The 9,295-nt window shown below is 38.8% G+C and overlaps 1 pseudogene; it reads left to right on the top strand.

The window, feature by feature from the left end:
- Positions 1 to 890, top strand: part of LOC102836508 — a 2,193-nt pseudogene extending 1,303 nt beyond the window's left edge.
- The last annotated feature ends 8,405 nt before the right edge of the window (positions 891 to 9,295 follow it).

The raw sequence follows: 9,295 nt of genomic DNA, 5'->3' as shown, positions 1-9,295 counted from the left end.
GCCACCTTTCTCACAGGAGCCCGTGCCATCACTGCCCCACAGCGAGCTGCAGTACCTGGGCCATATCGAACACATCCTGCGCTGTGGCGTCAGGAAGGAAGACAACACCGCCACCCTGTCTGTGTTTGGCATGCAGGCACACTACAACCTGACATGAGTTTCCTCTGCTGACAACCAAGCGTGTGTTCTGGAAAGGTGTTTTCGAAGAGTTGCTGTGGTTTATCAAGGGATCCACCAATGCTAAAGAACTGTCTTCCAAGGGAGTGAAGATCTGGGATGCCAATGGGTCTCGAGACTTTTTGGACAGGCTGGGATTCACCACCTAAGAAGAAGGAGATTTAGGTCCAGTTTATGGTTTTCAGTGGAGGCATTTTGGGGCAGAACATAAAGAAATGAATTCAGATTATTCCGGTCAAGGAGTGGACCAGCTGCAAGAGGTTATTGACACAATCCAAACCAACCCTAAAGACAGAAGAATCATCATGTGTGCTTGGAACCCAAAAGACTTTCCACAGATGGCATTGCCTCCCTGCCATGCCCTTTGCCAGTTCTATGAGGTAAATGGTGAACTGTCCTGTCAGCTATACCAGAGATCAGGAGACATGGGGCTGGGGGTGCCTTTCAACATTGCCAGCTATGCCCTGCTCACCTACATGATTGCACACATCACAGGCCTGAAGTCAGGTGATTTTGTACATACTTTGGGAGATATACATATTAACATGAATCATATTGAGCCCTTGAAAGTTCAGCTCCAGCGATAACCAAGACCTTTCCCCAAGCTCAACATTCTTGGAAAAGTTGAGACAATTGATGATTTCAAAGCTGAAGACTTTCAGATTGAAGGATACAATCCTCATCCAACTATTAAAATGGAAATGGCTGTCTAGAGAGCCTGTCAAGGGCTTGTTTCAAGGAGGATGTTGTCAACTGTGAGGGCGGGGCTGTGTACCCAGACAAGAAAGTTCTTTTTTCTGTAAAGGACAAAGGGATTAGGTCAAAACCCTGTTGGTTACCTATCAGCTGTGGTGGCTGTGTGCCGTGGAGTCGGTTCCAACTCATAGCGACCCTGTAAAGGGTTTCTGAGGCTGTAAATCTTTACAGGAGCAGAACAACTTATCAGTTAGTCATTATTAAAAATGGCTTCCTTTGAAGCATGCTGCCAATAATAATACAACCGTGCCAGCTCTTTTAATAAAAAAAAGGTCTTGAGTTTGATCAACTCACTGAGGATGTATGAAAATGGTGAAATTATAAACAATGTTAGGAAAGTAAAAATTTATGTGCTCTTAACATAAACATGTATATGCATTTCAAACCTTTATTTTATAGGAAGGTCACTGAATTTCAAGAATTCTTTAAACTATTCCCTCAAACTTGAGTGAGCTGAATAACACCATTGGTCCTATAGTGTGGTTGTGAACATTTAAAGTTATTTGCTTTATCTATTGTTATAATAAAATGATAGTCTGCATTTGTCAATTATTAAAATCTCATATTGTCATTTATCTGCCAAGTTCTTGCCTTAAAATAATTGCATTTGACTAAAGCACTCCCAAAAAAAATTTGCTGTTGTTTGGATGCTACTCATAGAATTAGAATCTATATTTTAGAAATGCTGACTAAATTATATTTTGTTCTGTTTATCTTTGATTCATCTAATTCTAACTACCTTTTATCATTAAAAGTTAAGCTGACAGAGTCAGTGATGTGGCCACGGAGGACTCGAGTGGAGAATGGAGCTGCCGGCTGATGGGAAGAGAGGGCATGTGCACAAGAACACCCACACTTGCAGATGACACCCACGTGACCGGGACTAGATGACTGGATGATCAGAGCTCAATCAGGAGAAGAAAGAAGTGGGGGGGGAAGACGACTGAGCTGATTCAAGCTGATGAACTTAACCTATGCATATGAATGCAGTGACACAAAAGAGGCAGCAAATCCTTACAGCAAGAAACATTCCCATCCCCTCCACACACAAAGTAGACAGAGAGGAGCAACTTGGACATTGGATACCCAAATGGGGAGGAAGGGACTGCAAAGGCAAGAAGTAACTGGCTTACAAGCTTTTAAGAGGGAACCTAAACCTAGGGGACATGGAGGAGGGCAGAATCACCAGTGAGTACTATTCAAATTGTCTAGGTGGAGCTGATGAAATGAAATACAGATGGGTTACGTGCGATACTATAGTGAATAATGGTTATCAAGATGGATTGTGAGTGTTGGAAATGCAAGGGTAGATGTTTTGTAGTAAGGAAGAGAGCGATTATTTCTCCAGTCTAGAAGCAGAGGTCTCTGGGAACACAAACGGATAAGAGCCAAGAACGGGACCCCACCCAGAGAACCGGGGATGCCTGAGATGGAGACAGAGATGATGACATGGAGGGATGAAGCAGCTGGGGACTTTGGATCCAGAGAGGGAGAGGAACTGTGGGCCGAAGACTGAGGGGGGAGGGGAGAGTAGAGCACGGGCTTCTAGGATATGCCCTTTGGTCGGAAGACGATGCATGGAGGGGATTGGAACCATGGCAATGTAATGATATACGATGGAATGAATATGGAACTGAGGTTCTCTCATGTAAACTATCATATAACTCACAATAAAACATAAAAAAAAAAAAAAAAGTTAAGCTGACAAACTTTGTTATACCTATTTCTCCACAATAAAATTTTTAAATGACAAAAAAAAAAAGAGTCAGAGAGTAGCAGAATGGATAAGAAAGCAAATCCTTCAAAATGCTGTCTACAAAAGACACACCTTACACGCAAAGAAAAATATAAATTAAAAATTAAAGGATGGAAAAATTTTACCAATCTAATGACAATAAAACATGAGCAGGAGTGGAAATATCAATCTCTAATAAAATAGACTTTAAAGCAAAAGAGACAAACGTAAGAGACAAGGAAGGAAATTATCTCATGATTAAAGGGTCAGTTGAAAAAGAAGACATAACCATAATAAATATCTTTGCTCCCAGTGAAAGAGCCTCAAAATACTTAACTCTAACTCTAATAAAATTGAAGAAAACGTTAACTCTACAACAATAGTAGTGTATTTAAATACACTACTGACAAAAAAATGACAGAACAACCAGAAAGAAACTCAACAAAGGCACAGAGGAATGAAATAGCACAATTAATAAACTTGACTTCATAGATTTATAGAGAGCATTCAACCCAACAACAGCATGATACATTCTTTTCCAGTGCACATGGAACATTCTCCAGAATAGACCATATGTTAGGCCACAAAGCAAGTCGCAATAAATTTTAAAAACATCAAAACACTACAAACTATCTTCTTAGATCACAATGCTATAAAATTAGAAATCAACAATAGGAAAATCAAGGAAATAAAATGAAATACATGGAAACTTAATAACATCCTACTTCAAAGCTTCTGGGCAGTAGAACAAATATAAAATGAAATTTTAAAATTTCTTGAAGCAAATGAGAATAAAAACACAAAATACTGAAACCTATGGTCACAGCAAAAGCAGTGCTTAGAGGGCAATTTATAACAATAAAAGCACGCACCCAAAAAGAAGAAAGAACCAAAATCAACACATTAAGACAGCACCTCCAACAATTAGAAAAAGACCAGAAAAATAAGGCTACAGTCATCAGAAGAAAAGAAATAATAAAGATTAGGGCAGAAATAAATGAATTAGAAAACAGAAAAACAATAGAAAGCATTAACAAGACAAGAAGCTGGTTTCTTGAAAGGATTAACAAAAATGAGACACCATTGACTAATCTAGCAAAAGAAAAGAGGGAAAAGACACAAATAGCATGCATAAGAAACCTGTGGGTGACTTCACAACAGAACCAACAGAAATAAAAAGGATAATAACAGAATACTATGAAGACTTGTACTCCAATGAATTTGAAAATCTGGAGGAAATGGATAGTTGTTTAGAAAAATGCAATCTAACTAAACGAACTCAGATTGAAGTAGAAAACTTGGACAGAGCTATAAAAAAGAAGAAGTTAATCAGGTCACTAAAAAAATTCCCAACAAAAAGGAGTCCAGGCCTAGATGAATTTACTGGTGAATTTTGCCAGGCTTTCAGAGAAGAGTTAACACCAGTGTTACTAAAACTATTCCAAAATATAGAAAAGGATGGAAAACCCCCTAATACATTTTATGAAGTGAGTATAACCCTTCTACCAAAAACAGACAAGGATATCACTAAGAAAGAAAATTATAGATCAATATCCCTCATTAATATAGATGCAAAATTCTCAACAAAATCCTAGCCAATAGAATTCAACAACATATCAAAAAATAATATATCATGGCCAAGTGGTATTCATACCAGTGATTCAAAGATGGTTCAATATTTGAAAAATAGTCAACATTATCCACCATGTAAATTTTTTAAAAAAGGAAAAGAACCACATGATCATATCAGGTGGTGCAGAAAAGGAATTTGATAAAATCCAACACCCATTCTCAATGAAAACACTCAATAAAGTAAGAATTAAAGCAAAATTCCTCAACATAATTATTAAGGGCATATATACAAAAACATCAGCCAACATCACTCTCCATGGAGAGAAACTGAAAGCATTTCCTCACGAACAGGAACCAGACAAGGATGTCCCTTGTAACCACTACTATTGTTGGAAGTCTTACCCAGAGCTATGAGGTAAGAAAGGCAAATTAAAGCCATCCAAGTTGGCCAAGAAGAAGTAAAACTCTCTGTATGTGCAGATTATTTGATCCTATACATGGAAAAATCCCAAGACTCAGCAAGAAAATTATTGGAATTCATTGAAACATTCAGCAAAGTGTCAGTGTACAAGATCAATATACAAAAATCATTTGGATTTCTTTATACTAATAAAGGCAGCTCTGAAAAGGAAATTAGGGAATCAATGCCATTTACAATAGCCACCCAAAGGGTGAAATACTTAGGAATAAACCTAGCCAGAGAAACAGAATATCTATACAAAAAAAAAAAAAAAAAACCACTACAATACATTAATTACTACAAGAAAGCAAAAAAAGATTTACAAAAATGGAAGAATATACCATGCTCATGAATAGAAACACTTAACATTGTGAAAATGTCAATACTAACCAATACAGATTCCAACAATATTCTTATAGATATGGGAAAAATGAACTTTATATGGAGAGGAAAGAGAACTTGGCTAAGCAAAGCATTACTTAATAAGAAGAACAAAGTTGGAGGCTTCTCACTCCCTGATCTCAAAATTGACTACACAGCCACAGTGGTCAAAACAGTCTGGTACTGGGTACAATGAAAGATACATATATAGATCAATGGAACAGAATTGAGAACCCAGAAATAAATCCATCCGCTTAGAGCCAACTGATCTTTGACAAAAGGCCAGAACACATTAAATGGGGGAGAGATCATCTTTTCAACAAATGGTACTGACCAAATTGGAAATTGATTTACAAAAGAATAAAACAAGACCCATATCTCACACCATATCTAAAACAAACTCAATCTAAAAGTAAAACGTAGAACTATAAAGATCATCAATGAAAAACTTGGGAAAAATTTAGGGGCTCTGATACATGACTTTAATACACTATCAAGCATTGCAAAAAACACACAAACAGTAGAAGACAAAATAGATGATTATGATCTGAAAGTTAGAAATGTACATGCATCAAAAGACTTCACCAAAAGAATGTAAAGGGAACCCACAGACTAGGAAAATAATTTTTGCAATGACAGATCACATAAGGGACTAATCTCTAATATTTATTTTAAAAACTACAATACTTCTACAAGAAAAAGACAAACAACCCAATTAAAAAATTGGGCACAGGACATGAAGACATTCAGGCAGCCAACAAATATATGAAGAACTGTTCATGGTCCTTAGCCATTGTTGCTGTTAAGTGCTATATAGGGTTTCCAAAGAGGGGTTGGTGAGTTTGAACCACTGAACTTGTGGTTCAAACCAATCTTGAAGTGTAGTGCCATTTGTTGTTGTTGTTAATGGCCATCAAGTCAGTTCCAACTCATAGCAACCCTGTATAGGGTTTCCAAGGAGCAGTTGGTTGGTTTGAACCTGACTCCGTGGTTCGCAGTCCAATGCTGATTCTACAGCACCACACCAGAAATCCAGAAGACCCCAAGTTCAAGCATATTCTGTAGTTGTTAAGTGCTATTGAGTTGGTTCTGACTCATAGGATTTCTGAGGAGTGGCTGATGGATTTGACCTGCTGACTTTGCAGTTAGCAGTTCAGTGCTTATCCTATAGTGCCGCATGTGAGTGCCACTGTTGTTGCTGTTAAGTGCCATTGAGTCGATTCCAACCCATAGCGACCCTGTATAAGGTTTCCAAAGAGCAGCTGGTGAGATTGAATCATTGACCTTGCAGTTCAAACTACTTTGTAGTCTGACGCATTAGCCCATAGTGCCCCACCAGGACTCCTGAGTTCCATTCAAAAGATGCAAATAAAAACCACATTGAGATATCATCTCAAACCAATATTAACAGCAAAGTTAAAAAAATAAAACAGAAAACAACAAAGTCTGGCCAGGATGTGGAGTGACTAGGACACTCCTACATTGCTGATGGGACTGTAAAATGGTTTAAACACTCTGGAAAATGGTATGGAGCTGCCTCAGAAAGTTGGACAGCCCATGGCACTTTCAATATTCTCCTCCAACACCATAACTCAAAAGCATCAATTCTTCTATGGTCTTCCTTATTCACTGTCCAGCTTTCACATGCATATGAGGTTATTGAAAATACCATGACTTGGGTCAGGCACACCTTAGTCCTCAAGCTGACATCTTTGATCTTCAACACTTTAAAAAGTTCTTGTGTAGCAGATTTGCCTAATGCAATATGTTGTTTGATTTCTTGACTGCTGTTTCCATGAGTGTTGATAGTTGATCCAAGAAGAATGAAGTCCTTGACAACTTCAATCTTTTCTCTGTTGATAATAATGTTGTTTATTGGTCTAGTGGTGAGGATTTTTGTTTTCTTTACATTGAGATGTAATCCATACCAAAGGCTGTGCTCTTTGATCTTCATCAGTAAATATTTTAAGGCCTCTTCACTTTCAGCAAGCAAGTTTGTATCATCTGCATATCACAGGTTGTTAATGAGTCTTCCTCCAATCCTGATGCCATGTTTTTCTTAGCTCTGTAGTGTTGCTATAATAGAAATACCACAAGTGGGTGGCTGTGAATAATAGAAATTAATTCTCTCATAGTTGGGAGGCAAGTTCAAATTAAGAGTGCCGACTATGGAGAAAGGTCCTTGTCTCCTGTCAGCCCATAATTCTTTGTAGATTTGCATGTGTCTTGACATCAATCATTCCCTGGATCTAGTAGCTTCATAGCAGTGGAGAAATCAAAGGATGTATTACATTAGGCAACTCTGTTGCAAAAGACCTTTTTAAAATGTTAACGAGCTAAGGTGTCAGTTTGAGAACTAAGGTGCCTCTAAACCATGCCATGGTATTTTTAATTGCCTCATATGCATATAAAAGTTGGACAATGAATAAGGAAGTTGTAGACGAATGGATGCATTTGAATTATGATGTTGGAGAAGAAAACTGAAAGTACCATGCACTGCCAGAAGAACAAACAAATCTGTTTTGAAAGAAGTGTAGCCAGAATGCTCCTTAGAAACAAGGGTGGTGAGACATCATCTCTAGTACTTTGGACATGTTGTCAGGAGGGACCAGGAGGGGCATTATGCTTGGAGAAGTGGAGAGTCAGCAAAAAAAAAAAAAAAAAAGAGAAAGACTCCCGGTGAAATGAATTGACACAGTGACAGTAACAATAGGCTGAAAGGTAATCATTGTGAGGATAGTGCAGGACCAAGCAGTGTTTTGTTCTGTTGGGCGTATGGTCACTTTGAGTTGTAACAGACTCCACTTCACATAACAAAAGGGGAATTCTAGTGCAGGGACCCAGATCTAAAGGATGCACTCCAATCCTGGCTCTTCTTTCTCGGTGGTGGTAGGTCCCTCTGAGCTCTGCTTGATTGCTCAATCTTTTATATTTCAAAAGACATTGGCTCAAAATACAACCTAATCCATTATGTTGCAGCTGGCCTCATCAACATCATATGTTGTTGCTGAGTCGGTTTAAACTCATAGCAATCCTGTATGGGGTTAACAAGGAGCAGCTGGTGGGTTTGAACTGCTGAGCTTATGGTTCACAGTCCAATGCTGATCTTATGGAGCCACATCAGGAGTCCAACATCAACATCATATGAGTGAGGATTGACAGAGGGTAATTACATCAGGTCAGGGCTGATCAGATCAGATCGTCATAGATATTATCATGGGAGGTGATTACTACATCTTAACTGAGAATCTTGGTCCCGCCAAACAGACACAAAACCACATACGATAATATGTTTAAAAACATGGTAAACATAGGTAGTAGAGTGTTAGGAAAAAATTTAAATGCCCAAACTGGTCGGATATGAATGATGAAGGTATAGGATTTTTTTTCCCCAACTTTTTTTGTTCCACATTTTTATTTAGAGAAGGATGAAGTCCTGCTGTGGCATGTGGAATAAGCACTGGACTGCTAACCACAAGCTTGGTTGTTCAAACCCACCGGTCCACTCCTTGGAAACTCTATACAGGGTGGCTAATAGTAGAAACAGTAAAGAGCTCTGGTAGCGTAGTGGTTATGAATCGGGCTGCGAACCTTAAGGTCAGCGGTTCGAAACTACCAGTCGCTCCACGGGAGAAAGATGAGGCTTTCTACTCCCGTAAGGATTTACACCCTCGGAAACCCTGTACAGGGTCGTTATGGGTCGGAACCGACTCAAAGGCACTTAACAACAACAACAACAGTAGAAAATGACTTGAGGGTACTAAATAAGATATAAAATTTGGAGTCAGAATGACCTTTGCCACACTCTCCATCTTCACAATCTTAGTTTCCTCATGAGTCAAAGGAGCTTGTTGTTGTTGTTAGGTGCCAGCGAGTCGGTACCGACCCACAATGACCTTATGCACAACAGAACGAAACATAGCCCAATCCTGGGCCAACCTCACAACTGTTGCATGCTTGAGCACACTGATTCTGCCACTTTGCCAATCCATCTCACTGGAGGTCTTCCTCTATTCTTTGACCCTCCATCCTACCAAACATGATAACCTTCTCCAGAGACTGGACAAAAGGAGCTTACTAACATATTACTCATATGCAAATTCAAACTGAAGCTGAAGAAAATGAAAACAAGTACATGAGAGCCAAAATATGACCTTGAATATTGTTGCTGTTGTCAGGTGCCATTGAGTTGGAACCGACTCATAGCGACCCCA

Source organism: Chrysochloris asiatica, unplaced genomic scaffold, assembly GCF_000296735.1.
Source record: "Chrysochloris asiatica unplaced genomic scaffold, ChrAsi1.0 scaffold00160, whole genome shotgun sequence".
NCBI classification, from domain to species: Eukaryota; Metazoa; Chordata; class Mammalia; order Afrosoricida; family Chrysochloridae; genus Chrysochloris; species Chrysochloris asiatica.
This window is presented reverse-complemented; position numbering and strand designations above follow the sequence as displayed.